We start from the raw sequence: 16,493 nt of genomic DNA on the forward strand, positions 1-16,493 counted from the left end.
AGCAAGTTCTAAGTTCCAGCTGCTGGATTGGTTTAAAGATCTTACTTCATTTGACAGACTGCTTTATAATTGCAGCAGTGACATGTAGGAGAACTTATTTTAGCCTCTGAGAGATTAAATAAGTTCAGGCCTGCCAGGTCTCTAGACAAATCCACGTGGCAATAAGAAGCGCAGATTCAGCAAACCTCTGTCCTTTCTGTAGCCTTAATTCTGCAAAATAAATGTACATATGAGCACTTCAAATTAATTGTGGATACTGAATGACAAAGATTATAGATATATTTGAAATATATCTTGCTTTTCATCCTAGACAGATGGCAGAGTGGCAAGGACTCCTTGTCTCCAGATGTTACTACTAATAATAATTTACATGGAAGATGCTCAGATACTTTGGTAATGAGCAGTAGGTAGGTTAAGAGGGTAAGAGCAACTCCATTTTTCTAATGGACATTTCTGATTTGACACTACTGCATCAATAAAAAATTATTAGCACCTGACAAGAGGCCTGATATTGCAATATACCAGTATGAATGACGTTCATTCCCTGCTTTCTGTGCCTGTTCATGGACTCAGCAGTCAGGACAGTTTCTGCCAAAGCCAGATAAGATAAATCCTTTGCTATTTCATAAGATGTTCTGATGAGGATTTTGGGACTCAGGAGGATCTCGTCTATTTCTCTAGTGTAGGATTTCATCTCTAGAGAACTTTAAGGTCAGAAGAATGATTTTCAAAGAGCACACCCACTTCTGTCTGCAGGTATCAACATCATTTTGCTAACCTAATTAACATCCAGGACAATTTAAACAATAGGTTGACTCAGCTGCTCTGGGAGGCCCATGGCATCTAGTTAAGTTACTTTCCAACACTGCTGTAAATCAAAAGAGAAAGTCTAAGGTCTCTGTGTTTGCTGTATGTTTCAGTTTGGGACCCTGATTGCTTTATCAACTGCTCATTGATGTTGTTTTCATTACTTGCTAAGGAATACTTCATTTCTTGCTCCAAGGTTTTTATTTCTATCCTCACCTGACATGCAAGGTAGCCTTTAGCTTGAATATAATATGCTTAAATTTAAGAAACAAAAAACAATTCAGGGAAAGTACTTGCAAAGGAAAGCATACAGCAAAGACTTAAGTAGTAGAAAACCATGTAATTCTTTGGTGTTTTGCTTTTAAGGTTTCCATTCCATCTGGGCACAATTCCCATTCTTACAGGGAGCAATATAGACATATTGTTTGAGAGGAAAGTAAAAACTTGGACAAGATCTTCAAGAACAATTTCTGTGGAGAGAGCAGCCCAGCAAAACAAAGCGATGGATGAAGAGTGGAACAAAATGTTATTGGCTTGGACTGGTGATGGCAAGGGAAAAGCAGGAGAAGGGAGAGGAGATGGGCTCAGGGGAGGATCCGTCCTCAGGACAGACGTCCATCACTGACCTGGCTGGGACAGCTCCTCTGCTCTGGGCTGGGGTGGTTTCCACAGGGAATTAGAGGTAGAGCAGTGTTAGGTGGATCTCTAACATTTCAGACAGGTTTGGGTTGTGATGCATTCTATGCTCAAATCAATACCTTTTCCTGTGCTGAGTAAGTGTCTGGGAAGAATCAGCTCCCAGCTGTGCAAATTTTATCACAATGCAATTTCTAAACCGACATTAAAAATGCCACTGAAAAACAATTTTCATCCACAGTAGCTATTTCAATTTCCCAGCTATCAGACCCTTAATATTTTATACCACTATTTAAGTAGTTTTTGCTGTCTTTTGTTCTGCCTTTCATATAATACTGTGTATATAAGTCTGTTAAATATGAAGAAAACACAATAGTATAATTAGAAGTCAATGCAAGGTGAAAGTATTAAGTCTTCTATTCAAGGAGTGTTTTCTCTTGAATAGTATTTACTTATTTATAGACAAGACTGTTAGAGCTGGAAAAACTTAAGGAGATTATGAAATCAAGGGATTTGGTCCTGTGAGTTTAGACATAGAGATGCTAAATTTTCTTCCACTAATAAAATGCTGCATAAGAAGAAATAAGTCTTGCAATGAAATCAAATATATTTATATTTAATAATTGGTAATTCCTATGGGGTTTTTTTCACAATATTTTGCAAATGTCAACACCTATAAAATACAGCCTCTGCATCTGTTATCCATTGTGCAAATACCTTTTAAAACACCTTTCTGAGACACTTTCACTTCAGACAAGTAATCCTCATCTTTGTCATTTTTCTGTGTGCTTGTTTGCATTTATAAAATTTCCCTAAATTCTCCTAAATTCCTCAGTGATATTTTTTACTACTTCTGGTTTTGTGGTATATATCTGGCAATAACCCCTATGCTTGCGTGCTTGCATATACTGTCCCATTGTCTCTACTGGGAGTTGTATACAGATTTTGCCGGATGAACACATTATTTATTTCTATATTAATTAATAATCCTTCCCTTGAATGAATCACATACAAAAAATATTATTTGTGATCTAAATTGAGGCTGTGGCCAATATTTTATATGGTCATATATTTCAGACATGGAATAGATTTCACTTTAAAGATTCATAAATTATTCTTGAATTTAGAATTGTAAGGACAACACAGGGCTCAAAAATAATATGAATCTGGATTTGAGATGACTCTGAGAAGCTTCTGCTGCTATAATGTAAGCAGGAGTCATAGGATCATAGCATCATGAAGGCTGAAAAAGCCTCAAAGATTGTCAAGTCCAAGCAATATGTTGTGAATTTGAAAATCATCTGGCATCATGTGAATGTAATTCTGATTTGGATCAGAGGATGTACTGTAACATACTTTTATTTTTGTCCTCAGTGTGTAACTGGATTTTCCTAACTGTAAAATCTAGTTCAATGATTGAACTGGTCAAGTTTGTCTTGACTGCATTGAGTTTTTTTGTAATTTAAACATACATATTTTATAATTCTTGGGTGTATCTGTTCTGTATGTCTAATTATTAATTTCTAATTTTCACAGAATCTGTCAAATTGTAAGTAGACATTAGATGTATTTTTTTTAATCCTCTATGTCCAAACATATTATAATTCAATGGGTAATTTGCGGGTCTTAATTGGACCAAGAATGGTGTTACAGCTGCAGTGAGCATGGCCCGGTGCCACCCAGGAGAATTGTCAAAAAGATGACATTTCAGCATATCCTCCATTTTCAAAAATCTCCATAAAACTTTCCAAGGCCAGGTGTAACTGCAAGCCCATCGTAGATACAGCTGTGGAATGAATGGGATTTACCACTGCCTCCTTCTCTTAATCTCCAGGGGATTTCTACTCGCAGTCTGACTAGCTCACCCTGTTTCGTCCCAAAACAGCTCAGTTACTGTGAGATGGCAGGGTTGCACTGGCTGCTTTTCCAGCCGAGCCTCTGGGAGCCGGAGGGGCTCTGGCAGAGTGACCTGCAGGCCTGAGGTTCCTGCTGGACTCCCTCCACTTGCGCGCCTCCAAGGGCTCTGATGGAAAACCACAGCTCAGTCCTTTGGGCTCATAACTAGACACAACCAACCTGAGAGGGTTAAAGACAGCATGGAGAAAGGCAGCCAAACCATCAGGATAAACCTCTGTTCTGACTACTGGTTCTGGAATAATACCTCACCTGAAATACATGCTCCCAAGCTTCTCCTCCAGTTTCTGGAAGTGATGGTTATTTCAGAAGAAATCAGTAAATGTCAGTGTGCATAAAATATGGGGCAGATCAAATAAAGGTATTTCAGTATTAAAAGCCATTAATTTTGCACGACATACATTTGAATTACAATATTATTAAATTCCATTAAGCTAAAATGATATATTTAACTCAGACTTCAGAGTGCTAATTTCATAGATCCCTCCAAGCTGTTCCTGCAAAGGTGTTAGCGGTAATTAACTGCCATTTTCTCAGTAATTCAGAATCTGCAATCAATCAAAATGCAGGGCCTGAGTGATTGTAGAAAACAGTAACACTTAGTTTATTATGCAGTACATTTTCATTCTGATTGTTTTATGATGGGATCAGCTACACTTTTTCCTCTGAATTTATTATGCCTACCCTTCAGCCAATTAGTTTTTCTCACTTTACTTTAACCTAAAACCTGGTGAGTTTGTTATATATATGTGTAAGTTTGCCTGCCAGTTATATTGGTCATAGACCTGCAGGACAGCATGTGTTTAAACAATTAGGAACCCAGTATTGTCCAGAAAAACGGCAACTTTGCTTTCTTAAAGCAGTGTTTCTTCTTTAAAACATATGAAGGGAAAAAAGAGAGCAATGGGAAGGCTATTCCCCATAGCTACAAGTGCCTGGCATGGAGGGATGCCCAGAGCCAGGTACCAGCTGGGGATTCTGGTCTCCAGCTGCTGGCTGTGGTACCTGGATGGGCCATGCCTCCAGACTGTGCAAGCACTGCCAAATCAATTGTCATCATTGTGATAATGATGAAGCAGAGATATTTGATCTTCAAAATCAAGCATAGAGGTAGTATTCCCACAGAAGTTCTCATTTACTTTTGGAACTCATCCCCAGTGCTTTGGCACACGTTGACTTTACAGCTAGTCTCACAGGGAAGGAGACTTTAAAATTATAGCCATTTAAGTGGGTAGTTTGCTGAATGTTACTGGTGTGGATAACAGTAGCAGGCCTCCAAGATGGCCTGATGGGAAAGTATAATTGACTTAGCCCATTTTTGTTTCCTAGCCATTTAAACCTGCATCTGGAAATCCTTCTCTAATTTCACAGCTGTGGTGTTGAAACATATGGGGTTGCAGTGGAGTTTAATCAGTATTATAAAAAAAGATGGAAACTCTGAAGCAAACCAAACTTTCTCAAGAAATTTACCCATGTAAAGCCATAAGAAGGACAATACTGAAAGACTCCTGCTGTTCCTAAGAGCGTTGGTAGGAATTATTGTCCCAGTGTGATAATGCTGACTGGACATTGTGCAGAATTGTTCAACTACAACACTACAAACACCTTGACTAGGACATTATTTAACATAAATACAGTTTTAAAATCTTGCTACCCTATTTTACTAACTCCAACACTCTGGGAGCCTACAAGCCCAGCACTCAAAAGCAGCTCTCAGGTGGAGCCTGGGCTCTCATTCTCTCTCTGCAGTATGATGTGCCCTATGTGAATGCATCCAGAAGTCCTTATCTAGGCAGGACTGGGCGTTGTGTCTGATTTCTCAAGGGCAGGTTGGCACATTTGGCAGATCTACAGAGAGGTCCTTTATGGTTAATCTCTACTGGCAGCTGCTGCTGCCCTCTACTGAGGGCAGAGACCACTCGGCTAAAGCATGAGGTTTGTCTGACTCCCAACATTATTATTTTCCCTTATTGATCTATAGTGGACAAAAACACATTTTTTGTTGGGGTCACAGTCTAGATCAAGAGAATGACACAGTGTAGTGACAGGTGGGAGACCCAATATGTCTCCAAAGTACAAGTTTTGCATACAAAGGAGTTGTCCCATCAGCTAATGCCAAAGAACATGGAAGCAGAGGATATTCAGATTTTAGTTTGCATCACTAAGTGTGTGTGGTCCCATTGGGATACACAAAAAAACCCTGAGATGGCCAAAACAAACCCCTTGACTTGAAACAACTGTTGTTTTAAAGGTAGGCTATATTGCTTTTTGACTCAAGTACCCTATTTGAATCTGAATAATCCTAATGATCTCACAAAGTATCTGACAGCACAGAGTTTGGCAACATAAATTGAATATTTTTTTTTCTAGGAAGCTTAAAGAGACATTATATACAAAGAAGTGACACAAAATTGAGATTTTGCAGTGTTCTAGGTAAATGTTAGATAAACATGAGAAATAGCAGTGTTACCCTTGTGATGGTTGCAGCGATGCAGTCAAAAAATGACAAGTGGTATTTCAGTCTATCTGTCATAGCACCCCACAGCCTTATTGGGGTTTTTCCCTTTAAAAAACTGTGCCAACATATATTTCTCTTTCCTGGTTCCAAAAATATAAGATTATATAGAAAGAGATGAATAGAGGTCACGTATTTCCTTTAGGATGAAAGAGAAACACATAGGGAAGTGGAGTAATAAAGAAATTTTGAGAAAATAAAATTAGGAACAGATGTTGCTGTTTATTTTTCTTTCCGTCTCCCCCTCCCTATGATTACAATAAATTATCTCTTTTTGCAATGATTAGGAAAGAAGGGGATTACATCAAGGTTAGACAGAAGCATCAGATAAAACTGACTATAACCCCACTTAAATCCTCTATTCAACATTACTCCAAGGTGGAATTAAAGCTACTATGTAATCTGGTGCTTTAAATGAGTGAAGATATCAGAGAAGTGCACTGTCTTTAGACACACTTCAGGAAAAAATGAAGAGAGTTTTCTACCTGATGTTTGAACTCTGGTCTGAATTGACTGTATCATCATCACATAATCGCGTATTTTATGTTGGTTAAAACATGAGAAATATGAAAGGCAAGTAAGGATTCAGAGATGTCAAAAGAGGTCATGTCAAAAAATCCAGGGCAATTCCACATTCTGTGCAACTGACAGTATAAAGAATATTTATATTGTTGAAGAGAAAGTTAGTTTGTCGGAACCATTCATAACTCTTTAAGAGTAATACCAAAGAAACAATTTCGTTAGCTGCATTTTTCACTGTTCATCCTGTTTGACTGCCTTTTTCATATTTGAACTTCGAAAATTAAACCAGACATTTTTACAGGAGACTTTTAGCCCTTTGCTCCAAGTGTGTTTGCAATGTTCCAGAGTTTAGGAAAATAATCCCAATCCACTGCTCCTTACAACAAACACCTTAAGAATTCCAGGCTAAATAAAAGATATTTATGTTATCTTCTAATATAAGCATAAGGATCAAATAGATAGGAAAAATTAAAAACTAATAGGCACAAACCTCTGTGTTAACATGATTATGACAAATTGTTTTCCATCTTCAGTAACATTAACTTCTATGATAAATACACTGGCTCATTAAGAGTTTCCACTTTGGAAACACTGCTGTCTTAGAATTCAAATATATTGTGGTTTTGTTTGGAGGGATTTATTTTCTTTTTAAATTTTTTTTTCTTTGTAGTCAGACAATTCATGTTATTTATCTGCCCTGCAGAGGAAAACCATGAAGTTTCAGCAAGGTGTAACTGAGAGGAGACGTTCGGATCTTGGATAGCTAACAAGGTCCAAAAAAAAGGAACTAAACCCAAAATTATTGGAGCATCTCCAGCTAGCCTGAATCACTTGGAAAATCTTAAATAGGGCCAAAATGTGTGTGAATTGTCACAAGCCATGCAAATACATCTTTTAAGAGGTATTGCTAAGTTTCCTTTTAATTTACGAACTATTACTTCTCACAAAACCATACGACAAATGGCTTTTTACTTTCTCCTCCCATAAAACCATACAAAGCTTTTTGCCAGGCTAGCAACCATTAGCAAAAATGTTAATGTTAGGTTTGTATTGTAGGAATCTATCTCCTGGGATATAGATACAGTAGCATGATTTAAAGCTTCGCTGTAGTAAGGGTCTTTAAGTTTCTGCACATGCTGCAATTTGAATAGAATGTGTGCATTCTTTCTGAACTCAAATGTTTTTTGTATTGTACTTCCTTCTATTAAAAAATGACACATATGAAACTGTACTTAGAATCCTAAATAAGATATGAGCACTTCATTATACAATTCTCATACTTTAAGGAACGATTTCCTTTAAAGTGGTTCAAGCTGAAACTTGGCACACAAAGTTCTAATTTGGGAAAGGCTGGGATAAAGAATGGTTTTACAAAGTCTCACATAAATCAGTCTTGTCATTTTTTAATTACTTTTACAGAAGAGCATGACACCTATTTTAGTACCTTTCTTGTTCTCTTAATATTTGCCAAGTCTTAAATAGAAATAAGTTATTTTTCTGAGTTGTTTTCACAGTATTTTCTTGTCAGTTTAAATCATTTCACCTTAAATAGAAAGTTTATCAAGTCACAAATCCTAATTAGTACTTGCTTTTCTTCTCTCAGAACAAGCATATTGATGAAAGTTTCAAACTAATTTAGTGATGTGAAAAGTGCCAAACTGTCAGATGTAGAAGATAAAATAGTGTGTTTGTGCTGCGGACATTTTATTTTATTTTATTTTATTTTATTTTATTTTATTTTATTTTATTTTATTTTATTTTATTTTATTTTATTTTATTTTATTTTATTTTATTTTATTTTATATTGCAGTTGGAGGCTTCTCCAGCGTTGTGAACCACAAAGGCCTGTGACTCTGGCAGATGTGGGAGCTGGTGACAGGGATGAGGCTGGTAATGGAAGCATGCTGGCAAATCTGTGCAGCATAAAAGATGACCTGGAATACAGCACTGTGTTTTAAGTACTTCTAGGATACTACTCTCATCAGACTATCCAAAATTTTGCTGAAAGCAAAGGAAAACGCACTGGGGTAAAAGAACATTTGATAGAGACTCATTGCCAATATACAGCAAAAAGTTCAACTTAATTCCCCATGATTAAACACAGGGTGAGCTACTGTTGAGAACTCTTAGCCAGAAACTGTCCAAAAAATGCTCCTCTGTAAATCTAATTATTCAGTTATTTTCACAAAGGCAAAATAGTAGGATATTGATTTTCTCTGGGTAAGGACAGCAACTTTTGTTCATTTCTTACCAGTTCAGTAAAGAATATAAACCTTACTTCACCTATCTCCTCATGATTTATTTTTCCTTATTTAGGTTAGGAAGGCATTAATCTATATGTTCAAAATATCTACATCCAAAATAACTAGCAATGGACAGATTTCCACAGATATGTTTAAGACAAAGGATGGACCTAATTCTTCACCTGGGCTTTTCTTCATTTTAACTGTAGCTTGTGATTGTTTTTCATTACAAACAGTACAGTACAGAAAGAGTAGAATGTTCCATTTCTGGGCAAGTACCTACATTTCAGTAACAACCACTAGAATTATGTGAATTAGAAAATACATGCCAGTATACCTTAAGACCGCTGGTTTTATTTTTCATTAAATTTATATTCTCTTGCCAGAAGCATTTGGGGTTCTTTTTTTAATATTCCATTTTTAGATTTAATATCTGCCACAGTCTGTTCAATGTCACTGTGTTAGCACAGGAATATGGCTATAACATTCTTGCATGTAAAACTGTATTTCAGGCACATTTTAACAGATTTATGTCATCAACCCCTACACAGTATTAATCATTCTTCAAGGTCATTTTTAGCTACCAAAGTAAGAGCCTTAGTAAAATTTCCAAGGCAGCTTTCAAGCCAGGCCAGTTGCAAGTTTTCAGGTGCTGGGAAAAAAAATAAAAGGAGAAGCTGAGGAATTCACAAAATAAGTTTCTTGGCAAAGTATCCTTAAAGGTCTGTGATGGGAGACTAACCATTCATCAGCATCCATGCAAGCTGTCTCTGTTATGAAAACCAGGGCACATTTAAAGGAAAAATAAACAGATTTATCAGTCTGATTGCAATTTTATGAAGTACAATATTAAAAGGCTTCCTCTGTCTGTTGCAGACACTGACAAGATAAACTAGACATGGCTAAGGTGGAATGTGTCACTTCTGTCAGGTGCTATGATAAGTATGAAAAGCCAGGTATGCTTCACACATGGACTCCAAATAAATTTCAGACACGGTTTATGTTCCTTTATTTTGTTTTCCATGTTTCATCATTGCTGAAGCAAATCAAAGAGACCAGATTTTGGGATGTTTATTACCCCACCAAATGGCTGAGGCCTGCAAGTATGGAAAATCACACCAAACTGTTGGGTTTATGTGAGACCATGCTGACATTTAGCAAAAATATTTAAATTATAATTGCTTGAGACTTACTCTGCTTGCTTTACATTCTGGAGAACTTGGTAACAGGAAAATGCTGGTTTCTGGGTCAAATTCAATTACAAAGGCTGTGCAGGGATGAGAGGCAGCCTGGAGAACAATTACACACTAGCATTTTACTAGCATGTAGGTACCGAATATCAGCTGTAGAGTGAATTCGAGAGCTGATCAAAGCTCACAAGGTCACTACATTAGGTTAGGGATGATTTTTTTCATAAAGAAACGTTGCAGATATTGTTATTTTTATGTTCTTTAGGAATATGGAATGGAAATGTTACATGTGAGGATGTCTGCAATGAAATCCTTTTCCTCCTTCTTCTTCCTCTCCTACATTTTGCACCCAGAAGCCCTTTTGCTTGAAAGAGACAAAAAATATCACATTAAATAGAACTTCTGATATTGGAATGGCTTCCTAAATGACATTCATGGGCAAAACAGAGGATGATATAAGAGACAGATCACATATGATCCCCTCTTTGCTACAACAGTTTGCATCCCACAAGTATTGCTAAGCTTCCTTTATTAACTCATTACTAATTTAAGTCCCTATCACACCTAGCAGCTATGCAGTCATAACTTATGTTTTTTATATTTGAAGAAAGACAGAAAATGAGAATTAAAAGAAAGAGAAAGAAAGAAAGAAAGAAAGAAAGAAAGAAAGAAAGAAAGAAAGAAAGAAAGAAAGAAAGAAAGAAAGAAAGAAAGAAAGAAAGACAAAGAAAAACAAAGAAAAACAAAGAAAAACAAAGAAAAACAAAGAAAAACAAACAAAGAAAGAAAGAACAAAAGGGTGTAAAAGAAATTGAGGAATAAACCTCAAAATATTTAGGAGGAAGTGCAATTAAAAGAGAAAGTTGATACAAGAAAGATATAACTGATCAAGCTGAAGGCAAAAATATTAAAGGTGACAGAGTTTACTGTGACTTGTTTTCTAGGTTCATCTCTTTGTACTCTGTTTACTTGTCCCATGCTCCTCTGAGGTAATTCATGAAACTGAGCTCTTGAATGTTTGCCTCACTTTTAAAAAAAAGTCGGAATCTCTGCCTTTGCTTTGATGTGCTGGCTGTCCCACTGCAGGACTGACAGGCATCCCATAAGCTTGTCCTGGTACTCAGCCTGCCTCAGAGACAGGACATGAGCTGCACAGGAGCTTGTTATGGGCCCTAGGTTCAGTCACCATCACTGACACTCACTCTGAACTGTGCTGATATCAAATATGGATTATTTCCATTGTTTAACCCTTCCTTCATAGCAGCCAGTGCTACACGAAGATGTAGTGCTCAGTTGGTTTTATTGCGTGAGGCACAAATAACTGGTTTGATCCTGGAGGGTCAGAATAACCCCCAATGGAATATGAATAAAAACCTAAGACCAGAACACAGCAGGGCAGGGGAAGGAGTAATGAAGTTCTGGTTCAGGACAGATCGCTGGAGATGGGAAAGTTGTATGAGACATGATGTTGAGAAATCAGGCAAAGTATAGATTCCTTTGCATTCAGTATATGCATGCATTTAGAAACTTCATCTGAAAGCTGAGCATCAGAAGTATCTGTGTAAGAGTAGCACTTGGTGGAACAGCTAGAAAAAATTTGCATCTTTTCTCTAAAGTATACCTGGAGTGTACATTGCTTTGTGGGAAGAAAGTTCCCTTTACAAAGTCCAGCTTGATTCAAGATTAAATGCTTCAGCAAAAGAAAAGTAACATGCCATCTGTTACTATGTAGGAATAAAGAATGTGACGTTTCACCAAATAGCCACTGCAGAGATTTTTGTGCTGTGCTTATTAACAGCTTGATAGTGCTGATTAAAAAATCATAAAGGGGAATAGAGATATTTTCTAGCACTCAGGAGAAAGAACAGATTTGATTTTATTCTGCTACCCAGCCAATATCTTCAAATAGGGAACCATTAAAGAGTGACCTTCTAAGGTCTCCATCTGCCCACAATAAAACAAACCTCCCCTGTAACAGAGCAGTTGACTGTGTTATTATTTTATAATGAAGATCATGGCCATTTCTCCCTATTTGCTGGATCCTCAGGTATGAAATCTTGGTTTTGCCCTCAGGACTTGGTATTTATGTTCTTTGATATTAGATAGTACCATTGTTATTCATACATGACCAGCTAAATGGATTGGAGAATGGAAAAAAAAAGAGTTTTCCTGTAAATAATGTCATTAGTTATGAAAATAAACAGGAAAAGCAGAAGATTGGCAGACTTAAACTATAAACAGAGAAAATTAAAATGGTTTCTCCTATGAAAAATTGGCACTTAGAACTAGGGAAAAAACCTGAAATATTTAAGCAAACTTTTCTCAGTTATGCACACTGATAAAAACTCCTTTAAGCCTAAAGAGAAGAAATTAAAATATGATGGATTCAATGAGCTTTATTTCCAACTCTGGTAACTGACTGAACACCTTATGTCTATTTTCTACTATTAAAGGGACTGCTAAGAAGACAATAGAGAAGAGATCAAAGATAAGAGGCAATCTGATGCTCATAGATAAAAATAAACAATAAAAATGTACCTTCTGGAATCATAGGGTTGATGTCGGTAGCCCCACTACCCTGTGCAAAAATCCTATTGGCTTGATCAAGGCTAGACTTCCAACCTTGGCTTTTAAAAGGGAGAAATTATTTTAAAGGAATAACATAGGTATTGTGCCAAGTGCACATTAAATACAGATGGGGATTCCCATTTAACTTCTGCTTCAGCTGCAGAAAGCAGGCATTTGTGATTCAAAAAGTAAAGAAGGTTTGTCATTCTTTGAAGATTGGAAGGAATAGGGTTTATTTGTTGGGGTCATGTTGAGAAAGATGATGACAAAGAGAGCACATAGTGAATGCGACCCAAAATAGGACTCAGGGATTCTGTTTATTCCTGAAGCACAGACAATCCAATAAGCAGAAAGCTGAGAAACAGTTCTAGGAGAAAGCCATCATCCTAATACAATGATCAATTGAAACATACTGTGCTCTAAGCAGCAAATTTAAAACTGAACAATAGGAAAAAACAAAACAAAACAAAACAAAAAACATTGTCAAATCCTTCTTAAGGGAAGTCACTCACTGACCCAAACCTGCATGAGACTCACAAAGGTGGCATAGGGGCCCAGGTGCTATCTCCTTGCTCCCAGTATGCCAGTGCATATGCCTCCCTCTGGCTTGCTCTGAAAACCCACCTTTGGCTTGGTCTAGGTAAGAAATGTCCCTAAAATTCTCAAAATTCCAAACAATCATTTTTGCCTTAAGCAACAGTCCATTCCTGTCTCAGGAGTGCTACTAATGATCGGAAGATGATGAAATTTCATTTATGTCCCTGAGATGTACATGTTTGGCTGATATGAAGAAGGACATAAAAGAGCCTGTTTTTCTCTTCATTCATGACAGTTACTCCTTTTCTGTAGCATTATTCCAGAATTTTAATTAAACAGGAATATACTCAGCTGCTGGGTAGCAGCTTCTAACAGCTCCAATCCTACTTTGAATGGAGCCAGTGCATATGTGTGCACCTCCAGCCCCTGCAAAGGAAAGTGGGGGGCTTAGGCTGGGTGGGGGCAGCAGCTCACCCTGACAGTCCCCTGATCCTCCACAGCAGGACCCAGCTGGTGGAGCATGGGGCAGAGCCCCTGGCACAGCCATCAATTACTTCCAGTGTGTATGACTATGATTAGCTGTTTGACTTCTTGTTAAGCAACACTCCCCATATCTGTAGGCACACAGTAAGCAGTTTGGAACTGCTGATTGCTCTCTGATTTACGAGGGGTGGTGGAGAAGGATGAAGAGAGACATAAGTCTCGTTTCACTGCAGTTTGGGAATCGGAAGCAAAACGTAACTGACAAGGAAACCAGACAGAAATTTAGTTGTCAACCCACAATGCACACTTTTCACTCTTTGGGGCTTGCCTTTTACTCTCTTTTTCTTTTTTTTTTCTTACGTAATTAAGACACTAATTGTCTTAAAAATTTCAGCTAAAAAATAGAGTATCAATACAGGGAAAAAACTCTCCCGATAGCATTTATACAATATCACATCCAGACTAAGCAACACCAATATATAATAAATGTAAATTCAAAACACAGTTCAGATTCATGAGATTTCCAGACCAAACAAGGTTAAATGTACTTGGAAGAAGTTCAGCTACAGATCTGCATTTTGGACACATGTCCCTTCATAACTTCCCAACTTTTGGACACTTGCTCATCATTTCTTTCTCAAATGATGTTTCCAGATCAACAAACCTATCCTTCCCTGGGATCAGTCATTTCCTTAGTCGTGCCTTTTAGAAAGCAACCCTTTTACTGTCTATTTTATGACACTAGTAACACTCTGTGCTCCAGCTCTGTATTAATCTTCAGAGAATGTTATTTATTTTACAGTATTGGCACAGCAAGAGACTTTCCTCTGCTTTGGATGAGGGCCCCCGGAGACAGCAGACACACCATCAGCACAGTGCCAAAATAATACTGCAGCACATTCAGCCTAAATTAGCATAAGATACTGAGATAACACCATTTCTTTTTCTTCTGATACTGCTCATATTGATACATTACGTTATGAAGAGCAGGCTGAGATCATAGTTTTCCTCTCCTGTAAACCCCTAACCATACTCTCCTAACTTTCCTAGCTTCAGGCCCTCAGCAGAAGTCCTGCTATTCCCCATCTTGGCTTTGCTGCAACGGGCTGTGAATCATCCTACATAAACTGCACAGGCATGCAAAACTAAGAATTTACTTGATTTGTCACTTACATAACATTTTAGTCCTGATCTCACAAGGAGTCCGGTAATTTTATATTGAACTAGTGAGAATACTACTCTCCTTATAATTTGTGTGAGAAAACTTTCTAATTAGAAAACCTAATTAGAAAAAGTCTTAAGTTGAATTTTGTATCTGAAAACAGAAACACTGTCAATTTTTCAGCACTAGGGCTTTTTATGAGAAGACATTTTGAAAATTGTTTTTCAAAATGTATTTTTGGAGTTTCAAGACTAAGAGTAAATGTAATAGCTCAGTGGTGAAAGGCACTTCTTAGTAAGACTGACAGATTGGAAGTCTTTAACCATGGGTGGCATCTATCGAAGAGAAGCTTCTTTTTCCTACAGCTTTAGTAAGCAGAGCTGCACAAACACTGGTCCCATGTAGGCTGGTTTTCTGGATAGACACCTACACTAATTTTTATACCAGATCCCTGTAGAAAGCAGTGTGAATGAACATATTCCATGTTTTAGGGCACATTTCCATTATATCCCATTAGCTAAATTTATAGTGAATTTAGCTAATGGGATATAATGGAAGTGTGCCTTAAACTTTTGTGCTGCCTATAAGGTAATGAATCAGTATTTTTTTTTTTTTCAGATAATCCCCTTAATTCTACTCTCTACTTTTTTTTTTTTTAATCCCACAATTCCTAAAATAAGTCAATGGATAATTTCATGACAAAGTCTGAAGCAACCTGAGTGACATCCACATCCACTCCAGAGCTCAGACATAATGCAAACACAGTTGCATATTTTATCATATTCTATCATCAATTTTCACACACACTTGGCAAAATGTTACTGATATTTTTGAGTCCCTGTCGCTGTCTCGGCTGTTTTAATGACCTGGAAAGGCTCGGGATGGCCTTGGGCAGCCCGCGCTCCAAAGGACGAAAGGAGTCTTCAGGTTTTTTCTCAGTCTTCAGTGTTTATTAGTTTTTATCTACAAGATTTTCTCTCGGCCCGACAGAGGTTTGCACAGCAAGCCAGCCATGAGCACACTGAGAGCCCCCGGGGCGGTCACTTATCTTTATACTCAAAACTACGTATAAGATATTTACCTATTTTCCCCAATACCTTTCACCCTTATTGACCAGTGCACTTTTAGTAAGAACCAATCCCAAAGTGCCACCACCACCACAGAAGATGGAGGCCAAGAAGAAGAAGAAGGACAGAACATGCCCAAATTCCTCCATCTTACTTCTCTAGACGCCCCTGTACAGAAATCCTAAACCCTGTGTCTCACACTCTAATTAACTTATCCCTTCACCATTTAGCCAGTGAAATCCTCCCATCCTCATACAGGTGTCGTCTCCCGTGCAGGATCAAAGTCCAGCCACCAGACACTTCTGGCAACATTCCAGGACTCCCGAGCCCCCCAAGGGTGGTCTTGGTGACTCAGCACATCAGTCCTGAGGCGCTGAGATCCCACAAGTCCCCACGCACACAAGCCTGACACTCCCCCTCAAAGGCAAATCCCCACAACAATTTCATGAGCGGGGCTCAGTTTTCTTTAAAAATGTCATTCATTACTAGGGGTAAAGAATTTGTCATCCACCTTTTCTGCAAGATTCTAATGGTTACATTACTTACATGTAAAACACGTGGATTTATGTTGGGGTGGGTACATCACTCACCACACTAAGGAGGATTAAGACACCTTTTAACCTTCCCAGTGAAGCTGTACAGACAAGCCCTTAAGGGTACCTTATTAAGAAAAGGCTAAGTGTAATTGAGCACATTACTGTATTTCAGTGCAGTGTAGAGCATTATGGTCTCAAGTCTCAGCCACCAAGACAGATTCTGTATTTCACTTTGTGACTGACAGTGCAGAGGGCTAAAAGTGTAATCTGATGTCACTCCTTTTACATTAATATATTTCTAATGTGTCTGCTA

This window comes from Ammospiza nelsoni, chromosome 1 (assembly GCF_027579445.1).
Source record: "Ammospiza nelsoni isolate bAmmNel1 chromosome 1, bAmmNel1.pri, whole genome shotgun sequence".
Taxonomy (NCBI): Eukaryota; Metazoa; Chordata; class Aves; order Passeriformes; family Passerellidae; genus Ammospiza; species Ammospiza nelsoni.